This window comes from Apium graveolens, chromosome 3 (assembly GCF_009905375.1).
Source record: "Apium graveolens cultivar Ventura chromosome 3, ASM990537v1, whole genome shotgun sequence".
NCBI lineage: Eukaryota > Viridiplantae > Streptophyta > Magnoliopsida > Apiales > Apiaceae > Apium > Apium graveolens.
In genome coordinates this window covers 158,052,264-158,069,672 of record NC_133649.1, presented here as the reverse complement: position 1 = coordinate 158,069,672, position 17,409 = coordinate 158,052,264, and the positions used below count along the sequence as shown (strand labels likewise).

The following is a 17,409-nucleotide window of genomic DNA, read 5'->3' as shown; positions in this document are numbered from 1 at the left end:
TGAGCAGTGATAGCCGTAGCTGTATCCACTTGAATAACTCCTGCTACCTTGCCCTATGGCAATCTCTGAGTTGGATACTGATATTTATTAGCAGCCATCAGTTCAATTAGATCATAAGCTTCATCGTAGCTCTTAGCCCATAAGGCTCCACCTGATGCTACATCGAGCATGGGTCTGGACTGTGCTCCCAAACCATTATAAAAACAATTGATGATCATCCAATCAGGAATTCTATGATGAGGACACTTCCTAAGCATCTTCTTTTAGTGCTCCCAAGCTTCATATAAAGATTCTCCTGATTGCTGCGCAAATTGAGTAAGAGCATTCCTGATTGCAACTGTCTTTGCTATAGGGAAGAATTTAGTGAGAAAATTTTGAGCAAGATCTTCCCAAGTAGTAATCGAACCAGCTGGTAGAGAGTGTAACCAACTCTTAGCCTTGTCCCTCAGAGAGAATGGGAATAGTCTCAGGTTCACATAATCTTCAGAAACACCGTTGAACTTGAAGGTGTCTCAGATCTGAATGAAATCCCTAATGTGCATATTGGGATCTTCCGTTCGAGAACCCCCAAACTGGATTGAATTCTGCACCCATTGAATTATGCCAGGCTTGATCTCAAAGGTATTAGCTGTGATAGCTGGCCTGACAATACTAGATTGAATGTCATTGATCTTGGGTTGAGAGAAATCCATGAAGGCTTTCGTTCGTGCTACTGGATCTCCCATTGTAATGAGTACCTGAAACACAAACAAATAAACCATGAAAGTAAAAGAATCTGAGTCAGTGAACTTTAACGACCACTGATGACAAGCACATAAACTAAAAATTAACACCGAGTCCCCAGTAGCGGCGCCAAAAACTTGTTCGGGAGAAAACACGCGCTAATATTCACGCAAGTATACGCATTCACAAGTAGTATAAGATATAAATCAGATTCGTTCCCACAGAGACTGGTTTAGGTTAAGTTTAATTTATGTACCTATGCAACAATGTATGGTTATTGCTCAATGTTAAGACAAATAATAAATTGGGTTTTGATTAAACTAAGAGATTATACTAAATAACATTAACTAAGAGAATTGAGGTTGAATTACTTATATGAGACAAACATGAGATCCTAACTTCATTAAATACTTCATTCAATAGCCTTTTTGTTCTTAACCTTAGCATGTAATGGTGATGACACTAATCAGATAACACGAAACTAGTAAATGCCAACTTTCATTGTACGAATACCCTACTACCAAGCATCCACAAAAGAGATAGAAGTTGAATAGATACCAATTATGCTTAGTCCTTATATGTCTATAAGAATTGAAAACATAACAGTTTAACGCACAAGTTATCTATCGTGATTATATGTAATAACCCCAATTTTTGGAAATTTTTGAAACCCTGATGAATAGTAACTTTTGCTGACTATGCTGATTAAGGAAAATTACCAGACCATGCTATATAGGAGTACTGTTATGGAAATTCTAAGATCGTATTTGTATTCCATAAAGTAAATGAGTGTGTGTAAAGATCGTTAGGATTCGAATCCGGACACTTTGATATTTCCCGAAAATCCACCAGATACCGAAAGAATTGAGTATAAGTTAACATGATTAAAAAGGATTTTTATTTAAGGATCATAGCAGAGGATCATTAAAGGAATATAAGATATTAATAAAGGTTCAGGGAAGCCCAAGTAATAAGAACCCAGATATGATCCCCCAAATGATTAACGGGAACGAGAGTTAAGTGAACAGTAAAACAAATAAATTGTCAAGAAACAAGCTTGTAAAAGAAGCAAGGGAGATTATTCAAGTGGAGTAGAAACTAGGTGACATCATCACACCATAAGAATATGACATGTGGCTTGGGGATGAGGTCATCAAGATGATGCAAGCACTTTATTAAAGTGGAGATGACATATTTAATCAAGTAACCACTTGGTTAATTCACAACCAAGTAAATTTTGGCACAAATCTCAAGGTCAACCAAGCAAAAAGGAAAGAAAAAGACCATTTCTTCATTTTTGAAGAGAAAACCTGAGAGGAAGGGGGAAAAATGGAGAAGAAAGAAATGCTTGTATCTTGAGTTTCCCTTGGCCGATTCGCGCGTGCTACCAATCAAATCGAAGCCTTCGAGAAGCTCTACGAATATAGGGTAACCACTCTGCTCAACTCCTTGATTACCATATTCGTTTTTCATAATTTATGGCTAGATGAATAGTACTTTCTTGAAATTAATTTTGTGTTCTTTATTTATTTGGAAAGATCAAGCTAGTAGGAGGATATATCAAGGCTCCCTAAGGTTTTCTAGCAACTTATCATACACCAAGGAATGTATAAACTTCAAAACCTAGCTTTTACTTTGATTATTAGTGAGTTTGATGGTTGGTTTTGTAAATGAGAAGCATGATCTTTGATTATTAGTAGTTTGATTTGAATTTAGAATGATTTGGTGAATGAATCTTGTTATAGTTAATAGAACTTGATTGTGGTTTGTTGAGATAAAGAATCTGGAGAATAAGGACTGTTATAGTATTATTTAGTTGAGGTTTTGATGTATTAATGATTGTGGGTTGTTTGGTGAGGTTTTGGTGTAGTGAGAAACTTGGAAAACTTGTAAACATAGCCGTCGTAATGCCCGTTTTCCCTAGAATATTTGTACATGAATCTCGGACCAGATAATCACTGACCAATATGTAACTTTGCCATGTTTAGTTAGATCGTATCGTGAGCTTCATTTTGGTATGTGGTTCGCTTAGATCCAATGTACGGTTTAGGAGAAACGACCGTTTTAAGTATCGGCGTTTCACGAACGAACCATTACCCCTCGCTTTACTTTGAAACCTTGATTAAGGTCCTTAAATGACTAATTGGAGTACGAAACAATTATGTAAGATTAATTGGTCAGTTGGTAGAGTACTCGCGAAGGAGTCGCCTTAAAATTCGTAACGGTTAATTTATTAAAATTAGTGGAGCCGAGGGTACACGAGCAATTAATGCAAATCGTTAAGCGTATAAGCGACCGTTAGGGTATTAGTGAGTTTTGTCTAGTTTCTTAAGCGACCGTGGTCTAATTCCGGCTTATGTTGTTGTTCATAGGTTACCGGACCCACTCTAAGCTTAAGTCTACCCCGGAACACCCAGGCAAGTTTTCTACCTGTATAACTGTTATTGTGATGTGTATATGTATATGCATTATCTTGTGATAAGTGCATGATTGTTATTAGCAAATATTGCGATATATTGGAGCATGTTGATATGATATATATGCATGCTTTTTCGTAATCTTGATATCTTGTTATCGATTCAATTTTTTATAAACTGCATAATACATATGCTAGAGATATGCACTATCTGCGTATACCCTTAGTATAGGGGACCCAAAGGTTAACATTTTTCTAAACCGGGAGACGATGTTCCCGAGTATATTATATATATATATAGGTTTCAAAACTATTAATCGAATAATGTTTATTCGATAGTTTTAAATTATAAGTGAATATTAGTTTGAATATTCATTCGAAGGCTACTGACTCCGTTATTTTATTAAATAATATTCTTCATTTTCTTAAAGAATAATGCTTCGTTATTCGCCAAGTATTCGAGAAATGATTGATATCATTAATCATTCTTACCTTAAATATTTTCAGAAAGTTAATTTCAAAACTTTTACTTCATTTGCTTTGATAAAAGCTATTCGTTATTTGAATATTATTTATAGCATAATATTCAGATATTCTTTGATTATCTTGGAATTAATTTATTCAATCAAATCATCCTTATTCCAAACGCTTTCAAAAATATTTTTGAGTCTTCCAAATGAATTTAAAGGCTAGAGCGGATCCCAAAACTCGTTTTCAAATTTAAGATCTTCCTTTCGAAAGAGACTTGAATACTCGCTCAAAAATCTGAGGGATCCGGCTCTGTGGTGTATTTTATATTCGCAATGAGGTTGCTGTTTTGAGAAACCAATTTGATTATTTGCCCAACGTTCGGGAAGTAAGTCCATCTAATTGAGTCGGCATAAGCGACAGGCCGGGGTACGGTCTATGAAGGTGTAAGAGGCTGGGTGACAGTCCATCCACGCGTAAGTGGCCGGGTAACGGTCTAGCGCGAGGTCCTAATGCGGACAAGGTGATGACCGGCGAGGAATTCATCCATCTACAGTAGAAAAGGTTACTTAATGGGTATCTTTGCCTGATCAGCAAAATATCGAATTTATGCCAAAGTTTTTTTTTCTTCCAAATTCATTGGGTATTGTAACTCTGTTTATACTTATCATAACAGATGTTTCCAAGGAAAGTATGAGATATATATATATCGATGTATATATATATATCGGGACTTAATGAAGTATCTCGTAACTTCATTTCTTTTGAATGATACTTCAAAGATTGAATCTATTCAAGTCTTATCTTGTAGTCTCATCTATGTGATGAACTTTTGAAACTAATTATAACTTGAACGGTGGTAGTTTAAGTAGTATTCGGAAAATATGTAAGTATATTGGAGTATATTGTAACTTCATCTTTTCAACTTATATCTTGTTAATGATTATCTTATGCATGATAAAGATTTTCAGAAAAATGTTGAGACAAGGTTAGATATATGAGATGACCTTGCAACGATATTTTTATACAGTTATAAACTGGAACTCTGTGTATATTATACATGTCAGAGGATTTCAAAGATTTTGAAAAGTATATATACATATATACTGAATATCTTGCGACTTGGTCACGTTAAGATATCAACTTGGTTCATTTCTTCTTGACCAAGACTTTCATGAGTATAATGAGAAGGCTCATATATTGTTAATTACTATACATGTTATTTTGGTGAGCTGTTTAGCTCACCCTTTCTTCCTTTCTTCATAACATAACAACAACTAGACAAGATGAACATGACTAAGCTCCCAATTTGTGAGCGGATAGGAAACGTTCCACAGTTTCCTGTAGGCGTTGATGCTGCTGTAGCTGAGGTATGAAATACTAGTAGGCTAGGATTTCAACTTTTGATGTACCAGAATTATGTATATTTATGAATTGTAATAATGGCAAAGAATATATAAATTTATTCAGAAACCCCCTTTTAAGGTATAATGGCTTATAATTATGGAATAAAATGACTTATGTTAATTTTTTGGTATTTATCTCTGAGACTATAACTTGTGGTGTGTGTGTGTATAGCAGTTGGTTGTTTATTAAGATTAAGTGTTATTAATGGAAATGGAACTCGTGACAACCCAGATCCCCGACCCCGGATTTGGAGGTGTTACGGAAATGATATCAGAGCCAAGCATTATAAACCTCAGAGATGATGCATCATTAAAATGATAAGTTCACTAAGATAATAAGAACTCTTGCCAAGTTCATAGTCGGACTACCTAACGTAGTACTGACAGTTAAAACCCTTATGGGAACCCTTATAAATATCATGATAGTAGCATAGATCGTTATTGTATAAGGTAGCGGGGCACCGAACCCTGAAGTTCAAGAGCAACAACACGATGATGTTTTACTATATATTGGGGATCAGATTGTGGATCCAATGGAGCACCCTAACGAGGGACCAGATGATGTTCATATTAAGGATGTAGTGGTTGAGGATGTTATCCTAGAAGGGATTGTTGCTGAAGAGGATCCCGTGGGAGATCCTGACAAGAATGAAGAAAGGACCGCTGAGAAATTAATGACCGTAATCAAGGAGATTACCAGAGGTAGGATTGACCGGTTGCTATCATAGGTTCGTTCAAGTTTGCAAAGAAAGCATACCCTTTAACGCGGCTTACTGTAAGACCGAGAAGTTTGAATGGATAGAGAAATCGAGAATAGCTTCCAAGAGGTGAAGAAAATATTTGTGACGGCCCCTATGTTGGCGTTGCCGGATGGAAAAAGGAGATTTTGTGATTTGTAGTGAAGCTTTGCACAAGGGCTTAGGGTGCGTGCTTATACAGCACGGTAAGGTAATCACGTACGCGTCAAGACAATTAAGGGAATATGAAATTCGATATCCCACCCATGATCTTGAGCTCGCGGCAATAGTTTTGCCCTAAAGGTTGGATGCCCTACTGGTATGGAGAGAAGTGCGAGATTTACACAAACCATAAGAGCTCTAGTATATTTTCACACAGAAAGTGTGCAACATGCGCCAAAAGAGGTGGTTAGAGCTAATCAAGGATTATGATTGTGAGATGCTTTATCATCCAGGGAAAGCCAATGTGGTGGCTGATGCCCTTAGTAGAAAGGAGAGACTCAAGATGATATTGTCTTCGGAAGAATTGATAAGAGATTTTGAGAAAATGGAAATAGAAGTGAAGGTAACCGGAGATGGTACCGAAAAGCTGTCCGAGATCGCAATACAGCCCGAATTATTGGAAAAGATTAGATTGTGCCAAGAAAAAGTGATGAATGAAGGCAGAGAGCCAATGACGGAGAAGAGATTAATACTGAGAAAGATGATAAGGGAATAATGAGGTATTCCTACAGAATTTGGGTTCCAAACTTTCAAGAGCTTAAACATGAGATCTTAGATGAAATCCATGGTTTGAGGAATAAGATTTAGGGAAAACCCTGAGTTTGATAGTCAGGGAGGTCGCCATCAAGATAGAAGGAACCCATAACATAATGAACTGGAAAACAAGGATTTTAACATATAAGATAACCCCGATTATGGGAGAAGGATGAAACATTTCATACTGAGAAAACAGAAGTCGAGCAAGATAGGGAGAACCAGGACGATACTCATATGGGGCAATTCATGGACCTGCCTAAACAAAACTTATACTTTTACCCCCAACCATCACCCTGAGGAAACAATGTGGTGTGAAATTCTTTCAGGACCTTTAAGTCACTAAGCTCTCAGAGTTCTAAGGAACAAGCTAACCTAGTCGCGGAAAGAGCCTGGCTAAAGGAAATAGAGGAATGATTTTATATTCTAAATGATTGAAGAAGCGCAAAAGACTATTTTTGCCACTTACCTTCCTAAGAGAGAGGCCACCAGTCGGTGAAAGGCTAAGGAAGATAGAGAGATAGTGTAGAAGTTTTAAACCAGGCCAGAGGCGGACAAGTATGATAAATCATGAATCTAAGTTGTGAAAGTCGTCAAGGTTCGTCTGAAGGACGCGAATCAAGAATGACAGGATTTTTTAAATCAATGCTTATGTTGTGTTGTTCATGAAATGGTTGTAATAGAAACGAAAATAAAAGACTGAAAGGGGAAGGAGTATAAAGGGATATAAAGGAAATAGAGTTGAGAAGCGATAATGGAGTTAGGTATGTGAAACCCTAAGAAACCCTAGCAATAAATAAAGAGAAGTGTGTCATCATCAACGCGATGGTGACTGGTCATGAGATAAAGACAAGGTTTGAAGGCGTAATCGATACGTATAATTAATCCCCTTTAAGTTGAGAGTATTCGATGAAACTTTGAGATAGACCGATTGATTAATAAGGAAACACAGATGGACTGAGGAGACAGGATAACAAGATATTAGGAAAATGGGATTAAGGAAGTTACCTTCAAGAATGTGAAGTGTATGTAAGACTGGTGGCTTGATACCCAGAAAGAGAGATGCCAGGTATAAAAGATATCCCAACATTGAGATGACGGTTGAGATAAATAATGGAGATAAATGAATAGTTAGAACTAAAAAGTTCACATTGAACACGACCAATATCTTTCAGAGCATCCCTATTATCATTACCAAATCTGGAAAGAAAAGTGGATAACCATTGTTAACTTTTGGAGGCCATATGGATCGACCTCAACTTGAATAAGGATGCTATTGTGAAATTTGGTATAGACTATCGAGGTGGGAATGATTGAATAAGATAATCTATCAAGGATATATGACTTGATTTATCCATGGAAGGATGCAAGTACCTTTTTAAAGGTGGAATTAAGGATAGAACCTCGATAACTTGAGATGAGCCCTAGGGGAATGCATAAAGGTTGGAATTTCACCCTTAATAGGGACAATATGAGTTTTGACAGTATGAATTGGAAAGGATTAAGGTAACAACAACCTTTAAGGATCAGTGGAGAAATTTTTCAGAAGTATATAGACAATGGTTCTAGTATTAGTAAATGGTATTTTGATATGCCCTGTATCTAGGGAATACAGGAGGAACGATTCAAGGATAACCTTAAAGGTTTAACAAGGAGAAAGGTAATTTTCAAAGTTCTAAAGAATAGAAATTTTGATAAAGGAAATATGACGTAATTATAATAATGCCAGGTGGGCACGTGTTGAACCATAAGAAAGTATAGATCGACCCAATGAAGGTCGAGATTGGTGAAAATAAGAAGGACCCAAGATAAGAGATGTCCTAAGTATGATCGAGAGTCAGTCGTGACAATGTTAACCTCTAAATACCGAGGCAATAACCTATGGAAAAATGGTGATATTTTTTTTCTCACCAAATCTTAAGGGAGAGCATTTTCACACAAACAGTGATTGGAAATGAGGTAGAAAATTTAGATGGAGATCGTTCAAAAGACATTGATTATAAGGAACTATTAGTATCAGGAAAGGCCAATGAGGTGGCCGACACTCTAAGTGTAAGAGAGCAATTATAGGCGCTCGTGCCAGAGGAATATAGTGATGATGGTTAAAGCCGTGAAGATTGTATTATGGTGTGAAAGATTGACATTCCTTCTGATGATTGTGCGATACTCAACCATAATAGTAGGATGGTGGAGATTTGATTCATGTTATCGCTGTGAGCGGGCTACCTATCTTAGAAGGTCCTATCTTGAGATAAGCCAGGACCATGTTATGAAAGGACTAAATGAACCTTTGAGCTTCATGTCTCCTAATAAAGACATGTGGTTAATAATGGTGTTAACTTGTTATCGTTGCTTTGATTGAAACTCTTCTACAATTTTATCTGTTTCATGTCAAATATATACGTCAAGTTCAGGAGGTGTCCTTCATGGATCACAAGCGGTGATTATGTTACATCCTTAGAAGATTTTGATATGGCAGGTATGGACTCCGTATATTTAGCTATTAAGATTCCGAGGAAAATGAATGAATACAGTAGGTCAGCGGTGGACTATAGTAATGCAATAATGAATTTGTGAATAATGAGATGATAACAGCCGGAAGAGTTGTATTGTAATGGATATTGATATTGAGTACCACTAATCGGGTCGTGGTGATATATAAGTTATCATTGATAGACTATGTAACACCCCCAGATCCGGGGTCGGGGATCCGGGTTGTCACGGTCTTTCTTTCCACAATATCACTTCACTTAATTAATAATAAATAACCTCATGCTGTGACCCCATACTAACACACACCACAACCCGTTATAGTCTCAGAGATGAAATTGAAATAAGTACAAGTCTTTGAATCCACAATTTAAAATTATTACAACCCAAAATGATTACTTGATAATTTACAATTAATTGCCATTATCTGCCACAAGTTATAATTATACATAATTTGATTCTCAAAAGTAGATGGTCTGAACTACAATGGATCTACCTCTGCAGCTATAGCAGCTATAACATCAACGGGAAGACGCGGGGCGCTTCCCACGCGCTTGCGCTGGGTCTGCTGGAGTCTGGCCATCTCTCCTAACTGTTGTTGTGTGATGAAGAAATAAAGCAAGAGTGAGCCTTACAGCTCGCAAGATAATACATAGTGATAACAATAATATAAGTATCTAAATGGATACTCGCTAGAATCTTTCTCGTGAGTAAGATAATTACTTACTAGATATAATGTAAAAACAAGGAATGAAGTTACCAATACTTCACCACACTTATATCATTTATAAAGCTACTTGAACTACCACCGTTCAAAGTATTATAAGTTTTAAGAAAAACATCCCATAGATGAGACCACAAGTTAAGACTTGAATAGATTCAATCTTTGAAATATTATTGAATGAAAAAGTTATGAGATACTTTATTTAGTCCCGATATATATATATCCACATATATATATATCTCTAAAACATTTCCTGGAACCTCTGTTATGTAAAGTATGAACAGAGTTTGAAACATCCAATGAATTTTGGAAAGGAAAAGAATTTTGGCATAAACCAGATATCTTGCTGATCAGGCAAAGATACCCATAAGTAACCTTTTCTACTAGTAGATGGACGAATTCCCCACTGGTCATCACCCTGGCCGCATTAGGACCTATGCTGGACTGCCACTCAGCCACTTATGCATTTGATGGACTCCCACTGAGCCACTTACACTATCATGGACGCCCACTGAGCCCATGTTGCTTATGCCGACTCAATAGATGGACTTACTTCCCGAACGTTGGGTAAGTAATCAATTCATTTACCAAAACTGCAACCTTGTTGCGAATATAAAATACACCACAGAGCCAGATCCCTCAGGTTTTAAGCGAGTATTTAAATCCCCTTAAAAAGGAAGATCTTAAATATAAAAAATGAGTTTTGGGATCCGCTCTAACTTTTAAAAATCATTTTGAAGACTCGAAAACACTTTATAGAGTGTTTGGAGTAAAGCTGATTTAATGAAGTAAATCAGTCCCCAGAATATTTAGAAAATGACTGAATATTATTAATTAAATAATATTCCCATAAAGAATAATCTTTATAAAAATAATTGAAGTAGAAGTATTAAAATTTATACTTGAAACGAGTATTAAATAACCAAAGATATACTTATATGAAAGTATTATCTTCATTTGAATAATCGAAAATAAGTTTGATTATCGAAACATTATTCTTTAATAAAATACAGAATATATCTCAGCAATTAATCAGAGTCATAGATCCTCAAATGAATATTCAAATAATATTCATTAAATAATATAAACTGAGTCATAAGTCCTCGAATGAATATTCAAATAATATTCAAATAATAAAATAAAAGGAGTCATAAGTCCTCGAATGAATATTCGAAATAATATTCATTAAATAAAATAAAGTTTAAAGTTATCGAATAAACCTTATTCGATTAATAGTTTGGAAAACTATAACCATATATATATATAAATATATATATATATATATATATATATATATATATTTATCCATATCCATATATATACAAAATCTACTCGGGATCCTCGACTCCCGGTTTTAGAAATTTTTTTTTTCACCTTTGGGTCCCTACACTAAGGGTATATGCAAGATACTGCTATCCTCTAGCATAGGTATTATCAACTGAACCAACAGATATATATTTCAATAATATGAAACAGGCATGCATATATATCATATCACATGCTACAATATATCGCAAGAATTTGCTAAATAACCAACATGCATCTATCGCAAGATAATGCATATACAAGTGTATACATCACAACAACAGTATAACGGATAGAATACTTGCCTGAGCGACTTGGGGGTGAGAAAGGCTCGGGACGAGTCTGATATCCTATAAACAACAAGTAAGTTGGAATTAAACCAAAATCACTTGTAAATCTATACTTTAACTAACTTAGACTCTAACGCTTGTTTTGCGCTCACTGATTTGCTTAAGTCACTCGGGTACCCGCGGCTCCACCATTTTTAATAATTTAACCTTTACGAGTTTTAAAGCGATTCTTTCGCGAATGACTTACCAACTGACTAACACACTTACCATAAATGTTTCATACATTAATTAAACCTTTTTGGTCTTTAACCTACATTTCAAAGTAAGGCGAGGGAAAAAGTTTCGTTCGCGAAACGCCGTTACTCGAAACGGTCGTTTCTCCTAAACCGTGCATCGGAATCGAACGAACTACATATCAAAACGAAGCTCGTAACATGAGCTATCTAAACATGGCAGTGGTCATAATCTAGCAGGGGGTTCTCGGGTCCTAATGCTATGCACAAAAACAGTCCAAAGAAAATCGGACGTTACGACGGCTATGTTTACGCGATTTCCAAATTTTAAACCATACAAAACCAACCACAAACCAACCTCAAATCCAACATACAACCAACATCCATCCTTATCACATCATAAAAACCCCAACCAATTCAATTTAATCATTCATACTTATGCCTAAACTTAACTTTAATCATACTTAAGTTCCTTTAAATCAAAACCACAATAATTACCATTCCATTTCACTACCATTCCAAATCCCAAACTCTAAATCATAACAACAAGCTACAATATCAACCCACTAATCAAAATCATCTTATAATATATAGGAATCTAGGGTTTGGAGATGGTATACCTTCCTTGAAGTGGTGGGTGGAGCTAGAAAGCCTTAAGAAGCTTGGAGAAGTCTTAAGAATGCTTGGATCTTCAAGAAAAACAAGAAAAAGTTCAAGTTAAAAACTTGAAAACACTATTCATTGTCTTCTTCTTTGATTAAATGAAGAAGATTGAGAAAGAATTAATGGCTTAAACTCATGATATAGTCCTAACTAAGCATGAAGATGATTAGGGAATTATCTTACCAATTTAGGAAGCTTGGATCTTGGATTTTGAAAAATCTTGCCTTTAAAAAGTAAGAAAGCCGAGAGCAATGAAGAACTAATGCCTTGGTTGCTTTTTGATTTTTTTGATGAGAATGATTTTTACTTGGCTTGGTTGACTTGTTTTGTATTTGATTTAGTCAATTACCTTCTTGCCCTTGAAATTGTGTGGTTACAAAGCTACCACACCTCCTTCCTTCCCATGTCATGCTTATGTCATCCTCATGATGTCATCCTCCCTTCCTTGTCCTCTTTCTATTGGTTGGATGACATCATTCCCACTAATCCCTTTGATTAACTTCCTAATCGTTTGCCTAATGACCGCTGATCTGTTATACGGTTCGCTTAACTTTCGTTCTCGTTTATCGTTTGAAGGATCACACCCGGGATCTTATTACTTAGGTTCCCTTAACCTTTCTCAATACATTATATTCCTTTTTATGATCCTCTATTATAATCCTTTAATTTAAATCCTTTTTATCCTGTTACCTTATACTCAATTCTCTCCGTATCTTGTGGATTTCCGGGAAAAACCAAAGTGTTCGGAATTGGATTCTGACGATCTTTACATACACTTATATACTTCATAGAGTACTAATAATATCCCAGAATATCCATAACAGAACCCCTACATAGTGTGGCGTGAAAAGTTTTCTCATTCAGCTAAAACACTATTCACAAGGGTTACAAAAAGTTGAAAATTTTGGGGTTATTACAGTCTCCCCTCCTTAAAAGGATTCCGTCCCGGAATCAAACAGAAAACAAATGGGGGTACTTTTCTAGCATTGTGCTCTCTAGTTCCCAAGTTGATTCTTCCACATTATGATTCTGCCATAGTACTCTGACTAGCTTGATCACTTTGTTCCGAAGCACCTGCTCCTTCTTATCCATAATCCTTACTGGCTTCTCCACGTAAGTTAGATCTGGCTGCATATCCACCTGCTCGTACTCCACTATGTGCCTGGCATCCCGATGATACCTCCTTAGCATTGACACATGGAACACATTATGAACTTGTTGCAAATTAGGGGGTAGGGCTAGCTCGTAAGCTAACTTTCCAATCCGTCTTAATATCTCAAAAGGTCCAATGTATCTTGGGCTTAGTTTTCCTTTCTTTCCGAACCTCATTAATCCCTTCCAAGGGGATACTTTCAGCAGTACTAAGTCCCCTACTTCATATTCCTTGTCCTTTCGGGCTAGGTCTGCATATTTCTTTTGTCTGTCTTGGGCTGCTACAAGTCGCCCTCTGATAAGATCCACTATATCTTTGGTCCTTTGGACCACTTCGGGTCCGAGCATCTTCCGCTCTCCTACTTCATCCCAGTATAAGGGAGATCGACACCTTCTTCCGTACAGGGCCTCATAAGGCGGCATTCCGATGCTAGCATGAAAGCTATTGTTATAAGAAAACTCGATCAACGGCAAGTGATCATCCCAACTTCCTTTAAGGTCTATTGCACAGACTCTCAACATATCCTCTAGTGTCTGGATGGTCCTTTCACTCTGTCCATCCGTTTGGGGATGGTACGCGGTACTCATATTTAACTTGGTCCCCGCACATTCCTGAAAGCTCCTCCAAAATCTGGAGTTGAACCTGGGGTCTCGGTCTGAGACAATGGACGCTGGGACTCCATGTCACGTCACTATTTCCTTAAGGTAAATGTCCACCAGTCTATCGACTGTGTATCTCTCATTGATAGGAATGAAATGAGCTGACTTTGTCAGTCGGTCTATAATTACCCAAATGGCGTCGTAATTGGCTTTCGTCCTTGGCAAGCCTACAACAAAATCCATCGCTATCCGTTCCCATTTCCATTCGGGAATCTCCAGGGGTCGCAAAAGTCCACTGGGTCTCTGGTGCTCTGCCTTTACTCTTTGGCAAGTCAAACACTTGTTTACCCATTCTGCTACGTCCCTCTTCATGTTGGGCCACCAGTAATATTCCTTCAAATCCCTATACATCTTGGTACTTCCTGGGTGAATGGAATACCTTGAACTATGGCTTTCATCCAAAATCTCATCTTTAAGTTCTTGAACATTCGGAACCCAAATTCGGTAGGAGTACCTCATTATCCCCTTATCATCGTTTTCAGTATGGATCTCCTCTCCAGTCATTGACTCTCTGCCTTCATTCATTATTTTCTCCTGGCACAATCTGATCTTTTCCAATAACTCTGGCTGCATTGAGATCTCAAAAAGCTTTTCAGTTCCGGTTCCGGTTACCTTTACTTCTATTTCCATTTTCTCAAAATCCCTTATCAACTCTTCCGAAGTCATTATCATTCTGAGTCTTTCCTTTCTACTAAGGGCATCAGCCACCACATTGGCTTTCCCTGGATGATAGAGAATCTCACAATCATAGTCCTTGATTAGTTCTAACCATCTCCTCTGGCGCATGTTGAGCTCTTTCTGCGTAAATATGTACCTGAGGCTCTTATGGTCTGTGAAAATCTCGCACTTCTCTCCATACAAGTAGTGCCTCCAAATTTTTAAAGCAAATACTATTGCCGCGAGCTCAAGGTCATGAGTAGGATATCTAACCTCGTATTCCTTCAATTGTCTCGACGCATACGCAATAACTCTACCGTGCTGCATAAGCACACATCCTAATCCTTTGTGCGACGCGTCACTATATATCACAAAATCTCCTTTTCCGTCCGGCAATGCCAATACCGGAGCCGTTATCAACCTTTTCTTTAATTCCTGAAAACTGTTCTCGCATTTCTCCGTCCATTCAAACTTCTCTGTCTTACGAGTAAGTCGTGTCAAAGGGGCTGCGATCTTCGCAAAGTCCTGTACAAATCTTCGATAGTAGCCGGCCAATCCTATGAAACTCCTTACCTCTGTGGGTGTGGTTGGCCTTTCCCAATTTGAGACTGCCTCTATCTTGGAGGGGTCGACCAATACTCCTTCTTTATTGATCATGTTATTTCTAGAGAACTAACAATGAGATTTACAGAAGGGGGGTTGAATGTAAATCTCAAAACTTTTTCAAGTTTTGAGCAGTTTATAAAGACTGTGTGTTCAAGATGAACAAGTGTGTGAATTGCTTTAAGCTGATACAGACAGATATATATTCAAACACAAATGTAAAGAACACAATAAACCTTTAAAAACTTTTCTGGTGGATTTGTTGTTCCACCAGAGATGGTATTTCAGAAATTCTGTGATCTAAGAATTTGATCACAGCTGCATCCTAGTACAAACTAGATAATTTTTCTCTCAAGATTTTTCTAAACAGCTCTGGAAAAATTCTTATCTAATTACTAGCTACTACTTGGTTTATATATTACCAAGTTTACAAGTGAAGACAGGGATATAATAAAATAATAAAGTAAGATCTCCACTTGTTTCTTCTCCAGTTCACTCCAGTACTTTGTTGACTTAATGCTTCTTTATACTAGAGTAGAACGGCTGCTTTTTCTGATGTTCCTGAAATTAGGCTGCCACATTTCAGTTATCTCTGTTCACCCACGTGCCTCTGTTTGTAGGTACAACTACCACTTATCAACGGTTAATCAACAGAACATCCGTTGAAGCTTTCATCCGTTGATTCACTCATCCGTTGAAGGATGTTATCCGTTGAAGCTTTAGAGACATCCGTTGAAGCTTAGCTTCTCATCCGTTGAAGGTCTTTAAGTCATCCGTTGATACCACTTCATTTATACAAAATTACAAGGCATCAAATATTTACAATTGGCCTTCCTATCTGCATATCTTCTAGTAGTCAACATGACTCATAGTTTCTCTCAACTTCTAAGAATTACATCTTAAATACAGAGACTGAAATATGCTACAACACTAGACTTATTTCTAAGTAAAGCTACACCATCAACGGATAGCCAAAGTGGTCTTATCCGTTGAGGCTACAGACACTGAATTTCTACTTAAGTGTTTTGTTAAACATATCATCAAACTAATGCACATATATTCCTAACAATCTCCCCCTATTTATGTCTATAAGAATTGTAGGCATAAATTCAGGGTTAACTTGATGATAACAAAACACTTAACAGATATATGAATTGAAACTAAGTAGAAATTTGAAAATGCTGCAAAAATGTATGTACTAGGAGGAAATTGAAGATTTACAGTATTTCCAAGGATACTCCTTTAGCCTGAGCAAATCATCTTTTTCTTCTTTGTTCCCTGGTTTTCTTTCCTAGCCCTTTGTCATTTTCCTCAATTTGGAGTTGGAGTTGTCTGAAGAATTCAGCTTCATCTTCAACACTGATATCCAACTTAGATTGCATTTCCTTGAGAGTTTCATTGCTGGCAATCTTGAGTTGGTCTTCAAGTCTGAAAAATCTTCTGACTCCTTTATCATCTCTAAATTCCATCAACCAATGAGGTGATTTGTGAATTGTAATTCCCCTTTCTTGAATGAGTAAAGTCCTGGGTAAAGCATTGGGCTCCCTCCAAGTTTTCCTTATATTGGCAATCTTGTTGAGAATTTCAGTCTTGGCAGTTCTGGTAAAGCCAGAATCCTTTTGTATAGCTGAAAAGACTCTAATCAAGGTAGAGTAGCCTTCATTCAGAATCCTGTGGAGAGGCCATGTTCTTTCCCCAGCTCCTTTGTATCTGAACACTAATCTCTCTGGTAGCTGTCTGTAAGCAGCTATTCCTCTTACATCCTCCAGCTCATCCAGATAGAGTTCAATGTCTGAAATTTCTTTTATGTCACAGATGTGAACATAATCATCTTTAGAAATGGATGGCTTAGGCTTAGGCTTTTGTTTTTGAGTGAATTTCTTAGAGGTTATGGGAGGTGTAGATTTGGGTTTTCTTTTCTGTTTCTTTGGTAGTGGAAGAGTGGTTAGAAAGGTAGGCAATTTGATGGTGTCCCAATCAATAGGTTCCTCTTTTGGAATGATTGGTTCACCATGGATGTTTATAGTGGGATTAGCAACAAGAGGTTCAGGTATGGAAGGTAGTGGTTTAGATATAGATTTGGTTACTTCAGTATTATCTTCACTCCTTCTATGTGCCTTGGCCTT

The 17,409-nt window shown here is 37.0% G+C and overlaps 1 non-coding gene across 1 annotated transcript; it reads left to right on the top strand.

The window, feature by feature from the left end:
* The first annotated feature begins 228 nt into the window (after window positions 1-228).
* Window positions 229-333, top strand: LOC141715448 (small nucleolar RNA R71). The gene has a single exon (XR_012572211.1). It is a non-coding gene; the product is annotated as a small nucleolar RNA R71 (small nucleolar RNA).
* Window positions 334-17,409: the final 17,076 nt, after the last annotated feature.